This window comes from Cololabis saira, chromosome 20, assembly GCF_033807715.1.
Source record: "Cololabis saira isolate AMF1-May2022 chromosome 20, fColSai1.1, whole genome shotgun sequence".
NCBI lineage: Eukaryota > Metazoa > Chordata > Actinopteri > Beloniformes > Belonidae > Cololabis > Cololabis saira.
Genome location: NC_084606.1, coordinates 27,520,482 through 27,536,271, shown reverse-complemented (window position 1 = coordinate 27,536,271; position 15,790 = coordinate 27,520,482). Strand labels below are relative to the sequence as shown.

Genomic DNA, 15,790 nt, shown 5'->3' with positions numbered 1-15,790 from the left:
GAGTAGAATCGACTCCAAACACAAAGAAACCAGCAGTTTATATTACCTTTGCTAGTCCAGGCTGCATCAGAAGAACCAATGTAAATCACCTCACGATTTCCAGCTTAGGAAGGAATCCGAACAGTATTTGTTTACAATGAGCTATACAGCATCTGTTTGTCTTTGGGTCATCAGATTCCCAAGTAAAATATGGATGTCTTCCAACATGTCTTACCACATCCATATTTTAAACACAGAATTTATGATTTCTAAATAGAGCCTGCAGCATGTTTATACCTTAATGGAAAGATTTAAAATTAGTGTAAATGTACCTTGAAAATTGTATCACAAACAATTTTGCAATTAGAATAGAATAGAATGGAAGACTTTATTGATCTCCCAGAGGAGAAATTCAGTCGTGCAGCAGCCAAAACACACATTTAAAATAGAAATGACCAATAAATAGTTAAATAATAAAAAAGAGCAATATAAAAAGTAGAAAAAGAGTATGTACAAGAGAGAAAAAAATAGTTAACACCAAAAAAAAGGATAATATTTACAAAAAATTTACAAATATTCTCAAAAATACGTGAGGTATTTAGTGGTTATTGCACTTATAAAGAGACAGGTTTATTGCACACGGGTGGCTACAGTTGCTTATTATACAGTCTGATGGCTGTGGGGATGAAGGACCTGCGGTAGCGTTCTTTCTTGCAGCGCGGGTGGAGCAGTCTTTGGCTGAAGGAGCTGCTGAGGGCTCCCACAATGTTGCTCCAGTGTAAATAATATTTTGAAAACACACACAACCCTCCAGTATTACATTTCCTTAAAACAATCCCAATGAGGCAAAGTTAAAGTTTTCATCAGGGTCGATGCCCTTTTTTAACTGACCTGCAACGGTCGAGGTTTGGCCGGTCAAACCGCAGCCTTCAGAAAAACTAACTTGTGAACACGTGTGTGAGACAGTTGCAGACAGACTTGACATTCAACTCAGCATCCCACCTACAAGTTTCAAGATGAATGTATCTTGTACCCACGATGCCGAACACAGATTACAACTTGTCCAAAGGCAACTACAGACAAATCTTCAAAGCTTACTACATACTTCGCAACAATGTGAACTTCAGCATGATACATCCTCCGTGTGCGCATCAATTAAATCTTCTGAATTTGAGGCTTTGATGTAGAGACATGTCAGTGCTATTTTTTTTCATGGTACATCCTTTTGGCAATCTAACAAGAACAGCAATGATACATCTTAAAAGCAAGGCCTCTGAAGACAACTCAACAAGACTTTTATTTCTGTGCTGGAATCCCCAAGAACTTTGTTTGGCATCCATTTTTATTTGGTCTTTGGGAAGGTAGTCAGGGTCATACGCAGTAAAGCTAAGCATTTTGTCTCAGGCTGAAACTGCCGTCTTCAATCCTCAGGACTATGACAACCAAAGACATCCCAGCACTTATTTTATGCAGGTTGTCCTTCAGTTTGTACAGTTCAATCCTACAAATGTACAGTATCAAACCTGGCTGAGATGACACGGAAAATAAACATTTGTCCCAAGTCCCAATCACACCTTGAACCATCCGATTTCATTTACAGTGGGAAACGGAGCAGCTTTATAGTAAATAAAGTGCAGCTACAAAGCATTATAAACTGTGAAGGTGCAGATTGAGGTTTGATTTATAAACACTGTGCTCAGTAATTAATAACACAGAAACCGGTCCTGTTGCCACACTTTCAAGTACACTGCCTCCAAGCTCCCTCAGTGGTTACGGGTTAAAGGGGGAGCTGTCAGGTCATTCTTCTCTCTTTCTCCCCTCCTCCTCTGTTTCCCCATCCCCATCTGTCATGCCTTAACCACTGGCTGGGACACAAACAAGATCAACACACACACACACACACACACACACACACACACACACACACACACACACACACACACACACACACACACACACACACACACACACACACACACACACACACACACACACACACACACACACACACACACACACACACACACACACACACACACACACACACACACACACACACACACACACACAAGAAGTGAACAAATACACAGACTTATAGCGGAAACCTCACAAGCACAGGCAGATCAGCCACAAATTTACTCGAGCAAACACAACATACCAAAACTAAATGTACATGCCCACTGGCACTTAACTCTGCTTTCTCAAGAAATCCGAAGCGAGCAAAAAGGAAACAGAGTTGAACTCACAAATAGGCAGATGTCCATGCTTGGCTGGAGGAGGAAAATATGCAAACAATCCCACTGTCATGCAAGATGATATGAATCAGCCTCAGCTGGATATTAACGGCTTTATTACAGTTCACTGATTGGTCTGCTCGGTCACAAGGCCGGTAACTGCTCCTATTTGGACTCATCTTTGTAACAATAACCATGAGTGACAGTTCGGTTTGTGTCCAGAGAGAAATGTGGAAGTCAACATGGATGATCACAGCGTGCTGAACGAACAACAATGATCCCATTTTGTTGTTTAATGAAAAGGTCATATCTCTACTTCCTGCCCACTAACTTCCTCTAATTTCTTTCTTGACCTCTTGCCGAGTGTAGTCAATGATTACTGCCCATTCTGATTCAATTCCGGTGGCTCTTACATCCCTAAAATTCACTTTAAACAGTTTAAAAGTAGAGAAGCAAAGGCGTATATACTTGATCTTATTTCTCTTTTGTGACCGCTGTTTCATAGCTTTGTTTATAAATTAAATATGGCACACAGTCTTTTTTTTTTTCTCCTTTCTTCCTGTTAGTGAAATTAAATATTTGGTAGGCTCCCCATCACACCTCCATGGTAGAAACTTCAATTGTGGGCAGGTATATTTCCACTTTAAATAAGATCAAAGGGTACGGGGGAAAATGGATAAATAAACTCCCCAAAGTCATTTTTAAGGTAACAATTTGTCTTCCGTGTGTTTGCATTCATATGTAAAACTGGAGGTTTAATGAAACCCAGGACTGTGTAAATGCAGGTAAGATTGTGATTTCTGAAACACTTCAAAAACCTATGCAAGGGAGAAGTAAGACGGCAGAGGGGTAATTTCAAGCTTCAAGATATAGACATGATCCACACTTTACTGTTTCAAACAGTATTAATGGAGCCTGTTCTTGCTGCCTTTTCTCTGAGCTGGCACTGGCCATGGTGCTGAAACTGCCGCTGGCCATGGTGCTGAAACTGCCAAACATCCTTCACAGAGGAGGTTGAAAGAACAGACACTGCACTTTTATCTCCACGTCTCTGGCAGAGGTGTTACACAGGAAATATTTTTTCGAAATCTGTTCATAAGAATTATATGGTATTGGAAAGTGGATAGAAACAAATATTCACCAATAACACACCCTTTCTTTTACAGCAGCATCAGATAGCATTTCTGATAATCATTATTGGTGCTAGGGTTGCAACGATTGGTCAACGGCGCTGTCGACCAAAATCGTTGATGTAAAAAGTCCCCTATGAATTTAATTGTCAACTTTTGTCTGCAAAAAAAAATGAACAGAGTAAGTCATTGCTTTCCTTCCTATTTCTGCTGAGAATTGCATATACAATAGCGTTCAGCTGCTATTGTAGTTTCAGCCCTTTTTGGAACAACTTTACTGATTTTTCAATTTGAATCAAATGGGTAGCAATCGAGAACAAATGCAAGATATTGAAGATTGCAGGAGAAACTGAAAAACACCAAAGGCAAGTACTTTTTGATAGGCAATACTGTGTTCACCTTACACGATCATGAACCTGGTATTAACAAAGAAGTCACAAACGTCCTCAAAGAACACCTTCTTATACTCTTTCAGGGACCCCGAGACAGGAGCTTATTAAAACACACGGCTGCTTAGTGGTATTCTGGGAATCCTTAAGTAGTGGGCATGTGACGCATTAAATGACTAATGATGTACTCTAAACCCACAGTGTGTTCTCTCTGGCTCTGTTGGCAGGTGTTTGGTTATGTAGTAATTATAGATGAACTTGAACATGATAATATCTCAATGTTAAAAAGAAAAAAAAAAAGAAAACAAAGGAGTGGGTAAAAATGCAATCAGAAGTCTACCAATAGTTTTGATATGATGCAGTTGATTAATCACCCTTTAATCTTGCCCAACATTTCAACCAGATGTGTAATTTATTATTAAGATAAAGCATCAATTTAAAATAAACTCTGCAGCACTGTGAGTTCTGTTGTGCCATTATAAAGCAGGAGACTCGAAACCGTTTAAAGTGTGAAAACCATTTGGGACCCGTATCACTCAGATCAGCTCAATAAACCTCAATGCCACCAATAGCTGTGGGGTGGACCAGCTCAGATTTATTTATATAGTACGTGTCAAGCACAAGTGAGACACAAAGACGATAGCTTAGAATTCAAAGAACCAATGAAAAAAGCACAAGGAAGAACTACTGAAATATAACCTGAATGGAAATAGACTTAACTGGAAAGAGGAAACAGATGTATTTGTTTACTTTTTCCCCATCTAGGGATATCCAGCGGTCTTGGTAAGACAAATCTAGCGATAAGTGGATCTTATTCCTTGTAATTCCCAGTAGATGTGTCTGATTCTAAAGATTTTTTCCATTATAAAAAAAGAAAGTGAAACCATATTCAAATAGGCTTAAACAAAATAAAGTGCAATAAACAAAATGCCTAATTACTAATGCATACATCGGACAAACTAAGTCTTGCTTTAAGAGTTACTGGTCAGCACTAATGCCCACAATCAGGGAAAGTTAAAAGATTGAAAACTTCTGCCAGACTGTCAAAGATTATTGCATTTCCTTTGTCAGTAGAGCCTATTAACTTGAAACTAAAGTTATTTTGTGCACAGAATAAATACTTCAAGCTCTTGACATAGAAAAGCTCTGAGCCAGTGTTTAAATTGTTAGCTTAAATCACTTTTGTGCTCAAACACTGAGCTGCCAGCTGTGCTTATGAAAGCTAATGGGAGGGAAGGAAAGTTGGGGGGGGGGCTAAGCTTTTAACTAGGTGAGGAACACTCTACCAACTCAAAACGACTGACAGTTCAATTTGAACATACACACAGAATCACATCCGTCATTTCAGATAACATTCAGCAGATAAGCTTCAGGCAGTGGGGTTTTGATGAAAGTCATTTCTGGTTGTCGCTCTGTTGGTCGATGTTTGCTCATGCAAGTGAGTCTTGTTAACCTGTTAAATGTTTTGTTTCAGGGTTGATATTTGATGGAACATCTTTGCCAGCTGAGAAGCAGGTTCTACTGATGAGCAATGCATTTTGATATTTATAATGAGCATCTTAGCATGCTGAGAGATTAAAGTTTGATTAATTCTTTTCACAGAGACAAAATTAAAAGTTAGAATTAGTCTTGCTGTGAGACCACAGCGAGTGGATGCTTGTAGTTGCATAAAACAGCTAATGGTTGTGAAGTTTTTTTTCTCCTTTTAAACGATTCCTATTATATTAGAAATCCAACAAATAAAAAAATAAAATCTAGTCGAATGTTTTTTTTAATGTGCAGACTAATGCAAACAATTAAAACAGATAAAACGCCACACTGATGTGCAATTATGTTTTTCTTAATCATTTTGCAACTCATGTTGGATTAACACATAATTTCAAAAGACTTAAGCACTATAGGTTTCATGTTGAGAACTTTATTTTACGGTATGTTTTTTAATAAAAACAAAAAAAAGTTAAACCAAAAACTTAAATTTTAGGAAAAAAAAATTACAAAACATTTAAAAGAATACAAATAAAAAAGAAAACAGCTTTTCTTGTCGGAGAGATTGATTGTGACCAAGTCCTGAAAAGGTGCCAGTAGTTTAAGTCTTATTACAAATGTGGACTACTACTACTACCACCACTGTCCCGCGTGTTTAAGATGTTTCCCTTCATCATCACACCTGATTCTAATTAATGGTCCTAATTAGCTTGTCATCAAGGTCTGCACAATTCTGTTGATGACACAGCTCCTTGTATCAGGGTGTGCTGAAGCAGGGTAACATCTAAAACGTGCAGGACAGTGAAGCCTCGAGGACCAGGGTTGGGAAACACTGATTTAGCAGACGCTTTTATCCAAAGCGACTTATATCCGAGCGAACACAAAACAAGAAATCACATAGGATTGCTAAGCCTTTACAAGTTGCATTCAGAAAAGACGACAAATATAGTGTCACTGCATTCATATTGTTCTCCCAACGATCTAAAAATACTTTGTTTTAGCAATTATGTTTTCCTCATATTCATCCACTTAAACTTCTTTACAATATAAAAATGTAAAAAGAAAAAAAGCAATACGCCTTAATTACCATACAACTACCCCAGGAAAAAGATTTTAAAAGGATGAGCATGCAAAACAGAATTTCATTTTGATTTCTACAATAAAAAAAAAAGCAAAAAAAGAGCAGTCTTCTTCATATTCTGTATAAAGCTGGAAGAAAATTCATTTCAGCCAGTCTCCGTTTACTATTATGATAATGGCTTTGGTCTCAGTACTTTTCTGTCAAAGCGTTGCCTCTAATCTAATGGGGTGCCTGTACTGATGACTACTCTCGCTTGTGAGGAGGGGATTCATCCATGTTTCTGTAACAGTAAACAGAACAAAGATAGCCATTTAAAAAGCCAACTAAAATGGAAACATTGACTCAACAAGCAAAACCAACCATATTAAATCTCTCCTCCTCATCTAGCTCAGCTAGATAGATGCCTTTAACGCTAAAACATTCAGTCTATTATCAGACAAAAGAAGGCACATGAGGGGAAAAAAAAGCTGCTGCCTCCTCGCAGAAGGAACTATAACTGTCTGGTTTATACTCACAGAACTCTGTGCATGATGTATGTGAATATTTTCTAGTCTTATGATTGTGATTTCCTAGTCAATTAGCATTTCACACTTAGGTAATCAATGATTTTCGATCGGACTTCTGTCTCCTCATCCCAAAACCGCAAATTTATCTCATGTGCACCGACTGTGGTGGGTGAAAGCCCTTACTGCCAGCCATAACTCGCAAAGTTAACAGTTCCTTGGAAGCCTCGTCAGTGGGGGTGATCCATGGACCAGCTTGTTACGATCTGCCAGAAAGCACTGCCGGTGGGCCCGGATGAGCAACACCAGCACACTGATGGGCCAAAAACTGAATGCAGCCATTATTATCGTCATTATAAGTTGCATTAGACATGTCAAAACATTTCACCGAAGCTATTGTCCATTAAGTTTGTTTACTGCCACCATAGATAATCTAATATTAATGTGATTTCAACAGTACTCTGAGGTGAAGCATATCTAACACTGTTGGAGCCTACTAACATACTCGCACACATACAGATGCTGCATATAAATAAAGGTTCTACGACCTTTCACAGTCAGGATAATCCACTGCAGTATGCAAAGGAGGAACTATTGGTCATTTTAAAGGATTTTTAGTCATGCAAAGACCTTGATCACAACTCTGCCTATGAATTTTAATAGGATTGTGTAAATCTTGACACTCTAAATGTTTGACACAGGTCAAATGTGTCAGCTGATGAGAATATCCTCTCAGTTTATTTCCTCATTCTCATGCCATGTAGGTTAGAAAAACCTCTCCAGGCTTCTAGTGTGCTTTACAGGGCAGAACATGTGTCTGCGAAAAAATATTCTGGGTTATACGTGATCTACATTTATAGCACTTAAACACACGTACTGTAACACATGTATAGTCATAAATAGATGACAAGCTGGTTCTACAGAAAAATACAGTCCAAATCTAAATCAGGTTGTTCTTCATGGATTTTCCATTACATGATAATTATGTGCATGTAAAATTGTAACCGTTATCAGCATCAGTGATACTCAGACACACACCCCTGCTTTGAACGCAGAATTAATAGCAAGAAACAGCAGCTTGTTTGAAGAAATAAAACATCTAATTTGCAATATTCTCATTTGTACTTCCCTGCTTTGTATTTTGACATTTAACAACTTTTTCCCAACACATAATTGTATCCCTGTGCAGAACAATTTGTACAGTCCCCATCGAAGCTAATTCTTAATGCCATGATCACCGGTTATTTCAATTGTTTGGAAATGTCTGGAAAAAAAAAGGTGCATTAGAGCGACTGACTCTTCTCGAAGCCGCACTTCTCTGAAGTTATTCCTGTGCATGTCTGAACATCTGAGTGCGTTTCTCAAGGTTCTACACTTAAAGTGACGCAGACAAACAAGGCTGGGCATGTTTTACAGCAGCTCATGGTTGCTAACACAGCCTGCCAGCAGTGACTGGGAAACATTACAAGAGACGCCATTAATAATGTAGAGGAAATAAATAAAAACCCAATGACATACAAATGGGTCCGAGAGCTGAAATGCAAGGCAGTGTTTTTTGTGGCCGTTGCTTTTGAGTGTAACTGTGTGTGTTTCTGTCCCCGTCCCTCATTATCACCAAATTGAGACAAATGGAAGAGGGATCTGCCCTTCGATCCAAACCTCTACACCGTTTACCCCTCACATCACATCACATCAGAGCAAGTGCGTGTGTTTGTAATCCATTCAGCGTAGTGTGAGAGGCGTGTTGAACAGCAGGCTGCACTGCCCATGCCCTCGTTTGTGGTACTATGGTGTGCTCAACCATGCAATCATTCAAGTCTTGCGGCGTGATTTCAATTACGCTCAGTTTGAGTGCCTTATATTTTGGCTGCAAACAGACTGTGATCCATATATGATCCATATTTACTGTATACACACTGTGTGTATGTGTGTGTATATATGTGCACTTGGAGTTGTACCCTCCAAGCTGCGAGAGTGGCTCCTAGTAGAGCAGGGTTTCCCAACCTTGGTGCTCCAGGATCACTGTCCTGGGTGTTTTAGATGTTTCTCTGCATCAATGCACCCCAAAACAGAAGTCATTAAGTTTAAAGCTCTGCTTCTGGCTTACCAAACAATTACGCAAACGGCTTCTCAATACCTTCACTACTTGATTCAGAGCTACACTCCCCCTCGACAGCTCCACTCAGCCAGCGAAAGACGCCTGGTGCTTCCACCACCACGTGGCGTGAAATCAGTAGCCAGACTCTTCTCCTCCGTTGTTCCCCGCTGGTGGAATGTCCTGCCTAACTCTGTCCCATCTGCAGGGTCTGTACCCACTTTTAATAGCAAGATAAAAAGACCCAGCTCTTTAAGGAGCACTTCGGCATCTAGTAAAGATGCATGCACTTACGTCAAGATAGTGTCTTCTTAGACGTAGCTTTCTTATTTAAAAAAAAAATAAAAATGAAAAAATATGATATTCTAGCACTGGCGTGAGAGCACCTGTGTCCAACTGGACTCTCAGCATTCTGACCAGCACTGATCCAGCTGTACCCTCCTATGTGATGTTTGTGCTTGTGTTGTTCTCTCATATGTAAGTCACTTTGGATAAAAGCGTCTGCTAAATGACAGTAGCATAGTATAAACTAGAGCTGTGCAGACAAGACGAGCTGATGACCACTAATTTGAATCAGGTGTGTTGATGCAGGGAAACATCTAAAACATGCAAGAGGGAGGAGTTTTCTTTATACATGCGCACACAAACACACGAACACAAACACACATGCAGAATTATGAACAACGCAACACCAGCGCTAACACTTCAGTCTGGTTATTTTCCTCGACAACGCCGTTTCAAAGCTTCCACAGCAGGGATTCAGAGAGGAGGAAAGGAGACTGCAGGTTTCATCACAGCCAGTCTAATTTCACCTGGAGGGGTCGTCATCGGGCCAAAGAGATTATGATGCAGCGGCTAGCGACGCTACTGCTAAAAACAACAAGACTGAGCCCGGTGATCTTGTTCAGCAGCATCTGAAAACCGATAAAGTGCTAAAGCCATAAATGACAAACAGAATTTATAACGCTTGGTGATAATTCTGTAAACTGTTTAACATACACTAAGGCATTTTATTATACTTTCAAAAAACATTTGAGGAACTATACAAACACCTCTCATATCATCATGCACTGAATGTTGAATACATGTACTATTATTGTTATTCTTAAGATTATTACAACTTTTCTCCAACCTTTTTCTTGTGGGGTGCACTTTTTCTATTTTAACTGTGTTATTTGACATACTACGCCTGATTTACTGGCTTCATATACAAAATGTTTGGAATATGAGTCACTTTTGCTGTTGTGTTTAATATCTATATTTTTTAAATATACAGAAACTGACCACGAGGGTCAAGTTTGAGGTTTGTCTGCATCTAACACACTGGGTGTATACAAAGTCACTGTGCAATCACGTAGACTTTTGTTTTTAACAACTTGACCATGTTTGATGTGAACATCCCAAGCATATCTAAAAGTTTGTTTATCGTTTCCACCAAAAACAAATGATCTGGAGTGTTTTGCTCCTGTAGTTTGGCCAGAGCAACTAGAATGTTAGGCTTTCCATCACTGCATCTCAGATTTTTCTACTCCGCTGGGGGCACAAACTGCAATAAATATCAAAATTATGTCAAATATAAAAACATCAACTTATTCATCGGTACTGCAGAAGCAGTTTAACTGTCGCAGCCAAACTAAGCTGTGGAGCTTTATAGTTGGGCCGTCTGACTTGGGTCCTCCTGCGTAATCGCACTGTCTTGATTTGGAGATCAGGGCTCTGTCGGGGTCGGACTCTGTTCCCAGACTTCCTGATCCTGCTGTTTAACATCCGACTAGCTGCAAGTCTGGATTTGTCATCATGCAGAAAAATGAATTTCTGACTTGAAAGAGGAACTCTTTGATGTTTCTGCACGGTGGATAAACAGGACAGATACAAGGACATATGACCCAGTAGCTGATTCTCAAGTTGAGATTGTAACAGCGTGCACACTTCTAAATCTGATAAACTGCCACAGACTGATCATTCATGTCATTTAAACTCAGCTGAAGAAGGCTGCAAAATTTAAGATTGGGACGGCATGCCAGTGGTGTGGGAAGCAAATGGGGTCTGAACGCCACTTAGAGCACATCCTCGTCAGCTCTGACGCTGGATGCCGGGCTCTGACCTTGCACCAGTATGACTCCCGTGGTTCTCACAAGTAGCGCTGTTGGAAGGTGAAAACAAATGCCAAAATCTTTTAAACTAGTCAAAGTCCGGATAGTCCAATCCGTTGCGCAATTCATTGCAGCACTTATTGTCAAATAAAAACTATATATTTCTTTTCTTGTGCTTTTGCATACTGAAAGTAGATACTTCCCTCGTAGTTTATGAATCTATTCAAAGGTTAAACAGCCAATCCCACATTTATAGAAATAGCATGGGTAAAATCATTCCTATGTTAAACAAATCTTAATTGTAGCATTGCTTTGAATGGCAGCAGGTCAGAAGTCTTTCCATTTCCATGTAAGGATGCACGTACACGGGCATCTCAGCATATATTGGAGAATTTTGTTAGAGCGCCATGCACAACTTTAGAAAACAGCCACAAAGCCTCAAACTTTCGCATTTCTACTGTGAGACTGCACGAAACTCAACGAGGAAACAGAAAGTCTTCCCACTTCCTTCCTACCACATCAATAGCTTTCCAGCAGCAGGAATATACATACTCCTGCTGCAGGCGAGGACGTGTTCCACAGCTGCCGTCAAACTTTCATGCTTTGATTTAGGCTGCACTCGCCTTCTTTCTGGTGGCAGCGAGAACCAGCACGCATTAGGGGAAATCATTACCTCGGGAATCCAGTTCAATATATCGAATGCCAAGCCCACTGGTCGCTGGACATGTGAGCATCTTTGAAATAGGTCGAGTTATCAGGGAAAATGTAACGTTTCTTACAACGGTCACAAATACATTTCCAATGTAAAGGTCAGCACTCGGATCTTTTGTTTTGCACCACTGAAGCCCCGAGTATATGTGCCAAAATACATCAGAAACCTCATGCGTGAACTTGTGAGGCATTCCCTCTGCAGGAACTGAAACCACCTGCTTTAGTCTTAAAATACAGGAGTGAACCACGTGAATACTTGTCCTCGATACGTTTCCAATTTGTCAACAGCACCAGTGAGCTGACCAGTGACCATAAAAACAACTTGCGGGTGATTGATTTGTTCAGCTGCAGGTCAGTAGGCTGACTCCCCTGCAACTGTTTTCACTTTTAAGGGGCTAATTTGGCCGAACCGAACTCTAACAGATCTGCCCTCCTGATTAAGTGCAGCATTACTCAGGGTGAACTAAAGATCCTGCCAATCTCTCTGCTCCGCTCTCAGTCCCAAGGAGAAAGGCTTTCCCTGGACACTTTACTTTTTCCAGATTGGTCGAAGAAAGAGCTGCAAGGACAAAGTCTCTGACCTTCCCACAAAAGGCCGGTCTCTTACAGCCCCCCTGAAAAGCTTATTCATAAGTCTATTAACTGCGAGTTCCCCTGCATTATTACCTTCATAAGTAAACCAACAATTCCATCAGTAAGGGGATTTTCTTCAGAGGGTTGAATTCACTTCAATTATCCCGCGAGAGGTCACTTTCGTTTATTCATTTGGCAATGTCACTCCCTGACAAGAGATCTTGGTGCTGCACCGCTACAGCTCTGATTAATTGTGAATCAATGAGCCATCAAACCCAGCGCTGTAAGAGTGATAAGACCGGGGGAAATGAAATATCAATCTTCTTCTCCTGGGCCTTAAGTTGAGGGAGGTGTGACTTTAAATGGCCTGCCCTGCAGCAGAAAAACAAATTAGACAATAAAGACAGAGGAAAGCAGGATAAATAAGGAGTACGCAAGGGGGATTAGGGGGAGAAGTTAGAGGAATAAACATGAGTGTCGAGTGGAAAAGGGATCCTCGACTTAAAGCGAGACGCGGGAAGAACTGATTTATCTGTAACATAAACAACTCTCCACTGTTGACCTCTTTCATTCTTACCTCTCTGATGTCTCATCTAATGTGTGAGATTACTATAACAAAACCAAACTGCACATTCACACAACTGCACTTTACTCAAACATCAAATAACTTGCACCGTTTTTTCATCCTGAGGAGGGCGCAGCAAAAGCCACGCTCTCACACTGTAGATGGTTTTCATTAAATGGACATTTCTAGCAGCTATCAGTGCAGCAGGGAAATCAACCACCATTTGAAGTCTTATCTACACTTGTTCGCATCCCCCTTCCTATCAGTCTGTCCACTCCTTTTCTTTCCTTCTCAAACCACTCTCTCACTCAACTCGCCTATACTCCCTCACTCTACCTCCGTCCTCATCCCGGTCTGACCATAGCTCCTCCAGGCACTTCACTTCCCGTTGCGATACGAACAGATTATAGACGCCCCCCCCCAGTCCTCCATCTCTCACCAGCCCTCCACCAGTGGTGGAAGAAAGACTCCAACCCTTTGTAGTGGAAAAGTGCTCTGAGAAGCAGAAGTCCCTAATGTGAAAAACATTCTTGTTAAGATTAGAAATCAAGAAGTACTTCGTCGGTGCTGGCACGCAACACTTATACGAGACTGGACGGTAGTCATTTACGTATTTAAAGGAAGACATTAACTCCCTGAATGGTGTGTGTGTGTGTGTTCCATACGCTCCAAAATTAAGTCTCTTAATTACTCCAAATTCTTTTTTTTTTTGCGTTTAAGTTAAGAGTTAATCAAGACTTGTCCAGAATGCATTGTCTTCTCCATTTGTACCCTTATTTTTTCTGTCAACTAATGGTCAGAATCTTTGGAGTCCGTGAATCGTACTGTATGGACTGAATTTTGGCATTTGGCATTCTTTTGCCAAGACACATTAACAACTTGCTCGATAACATTAGCAAATGTAAAAAAAAAAAAAAAGAATACCTTCAAATTCCTGTGTGAACAGTTTTAGGGAACAAATATATAAATATATATATATATGTGCATATGTATATATCCTGTCAGACATGGGGCTCAGGACAAATCTAATAAGTGTAAAGTGATTATGCACACTGTGGATAATAAAATGCCACGTAAATATTAAATGTGCTGTATGCATATTTTGGTCTTGATGAGTGATGGCAGTGAAGAAACTTAAACATCAAAAAAAAAAAAAAAAAAAAAAACTAAATGTGTGCGAAACTTGGATTTTAATCTGTCCAACAAAAGCACAGCTCTTTTAGTGTTGCAGGACTGTAATCCTTAAAGAGAGAAACATTTATCAGAAAAATAAGAACTCTCGGTGAGATGTGGTGCAGGCTTCATCATCCCGGGGCGGCTTTACTGCCCCTGGTGGTGGACTTCTGTTTTTTTTTTTTCAGATGTTTCTCTGCTCTAACACATCTGATTTAAATGAAGGGGTCGCTAATGGACTTAAGCTAATGGTGATTGATTCATCTGAATCAGGTGCGTTACAGCTGGGAACTCTCTAAAGGATGCAGGTCAGTGGACCTCAAGGACTGGAACGGGGTTGCCCTGGTTTAGGGAAAGCTGAGATCTGGGGGGCGATGGACTCGGGTAAACTCGCACGTGGCCACACAGAGCATTGTTGTTTCTACAGCTTCTGAAACCAATTAGGGCAGGGTTGCAAGTAATTCTGTCCAGGCTACATTATGCTCCTTTTATCTTTTTAAATTTGCACAATAACCTTGGCATATTTTAGTAAAATATCACAATTAAACATTTGTTCATTTTCAGTAAAGTTTGGAGCCAATTATGCACTCTAAATTCAATTATTCTGCAGGACTTCAAAACAGTTTAATGCACGTTAAGCCAATCCGTGCTTCATACCTTTAACAAACTCAAATTAAGTTGCATTCTGTCCAGAAGTATCTAGAAACTTCTTAATTAGTCTTAAAAAGCCTCCTGTGGACAAGTGTTGCAAATTAGCATGTATGCTAAAACACTCAAACAGTGCATTTGGTTTGTCCTATGTTATTGTGATGTCCATACCAAATAAAGAAATATAATAATAATAATAATAATTAGTCTCAGGTACCTGCAGTACTCACCTCTATGCTATTTAGTTCCTAGTGACAATTAAAAATATATCCTATTAGCTTCAGAAACACCTGACCTATCCTATAAGTCACAAGAGCATTGAATATCTATAGAAAAGGTACTTTAATATTTTACATCACTCCTGACCATAATCGTTACGATTTTTCCCTCTAATTTATTTTCCGGTTGTTCTCAACCTCCCCAATCTTTATTCCCCCTCTGATCTTCCTCTTATTTCCATCCTCCACTCTTTACCGCCAGTGTTGCTCCTGCTCATCTTTGTGCTTCTCTCTCTTTTGCACTCTTCCCTTGCTGCTTAACGTCAGTGGAGACTGATCGGTGCTCTCTTCCACTCCTCGTCTCAAATCACACTTTTTTTTTCTTTTTTAACCAAATGAGGACGAAGCATGAAGACAGCCAACAACGGAAAACAACTTGCAAGAGGATGAAAATACGGATCGATGGATAAATAAAGGAACGTGGATCAGAGGCAGATGTAAATTATGATACAAAAAAAAAAAATCCTTGAAGGAATCTGATTCATGAAAATACAACTCATCTTCCTCCCTGCACTCTTGTTTTCCGTTCTTTGTCCCCTCCTTCATTCAGTACCTGTTCTGTGGGATTAACATGACTTAAATTTCAATCAGCCTACAGCCTGACCGAGGAGCGACAGTGGAGGCAGACAGAGCGCTGCAGCTGTCGAGACCGAGCGGAGGGACGACCAACCGGGGAGGGGAGGGAGCGGGGGATAGACAGAGACAGAGAGGAAAGAGAGGGAGAGAGGGAGCGATGGGTGTTTTTTCCGCGGAGCCGAGAAAGAGCGAGAGCTGCGGAGACGGAGGGATGTGAGTGCTCCGGGAGTCGTGGTGGAATGATCCGGAAAACAAGGTTAGTAATTCCACCTTTTCT

General features: G+C 40.3%; 2 protein-coding genes across 3 annotated transcripts in view; one reads left to right on the top strand and one right to left on the bottom strand.

Annotated features, from left to right (window-relative positions):
• Positions 1-15,790, bottom strand: part of LOC133419939 (pyruvate carboxylase, mitochondrial-like) — a 290,321-nt gene that overhangs the window by 65,829 nt on the left and 208,702 nt on the right. The gene's annotated exons all lie outside the window — the stretch shown is intronic.
• The window catches only part of LOC133420623 (leucine-rich repeat and fibronectin type-III domain-containing protein 4), a 34,337-nt gene continuing 34,198 nt past the window's right edge, over positions 15,652-15,790 (top strand). Inside the window, exon 1 of one of the 2 annotated variants that reach the window (XM_061710361.1) lies at positions 15,652-15,769. The gene's annotated coding sequence lies outside the window, so the exon portion shown is untranslated. The remainder of the gene's footprint in view (positions 15,770-15,790) is intronic. The other variant, XM_061710362.1, reaches the window with a different exon arrangement.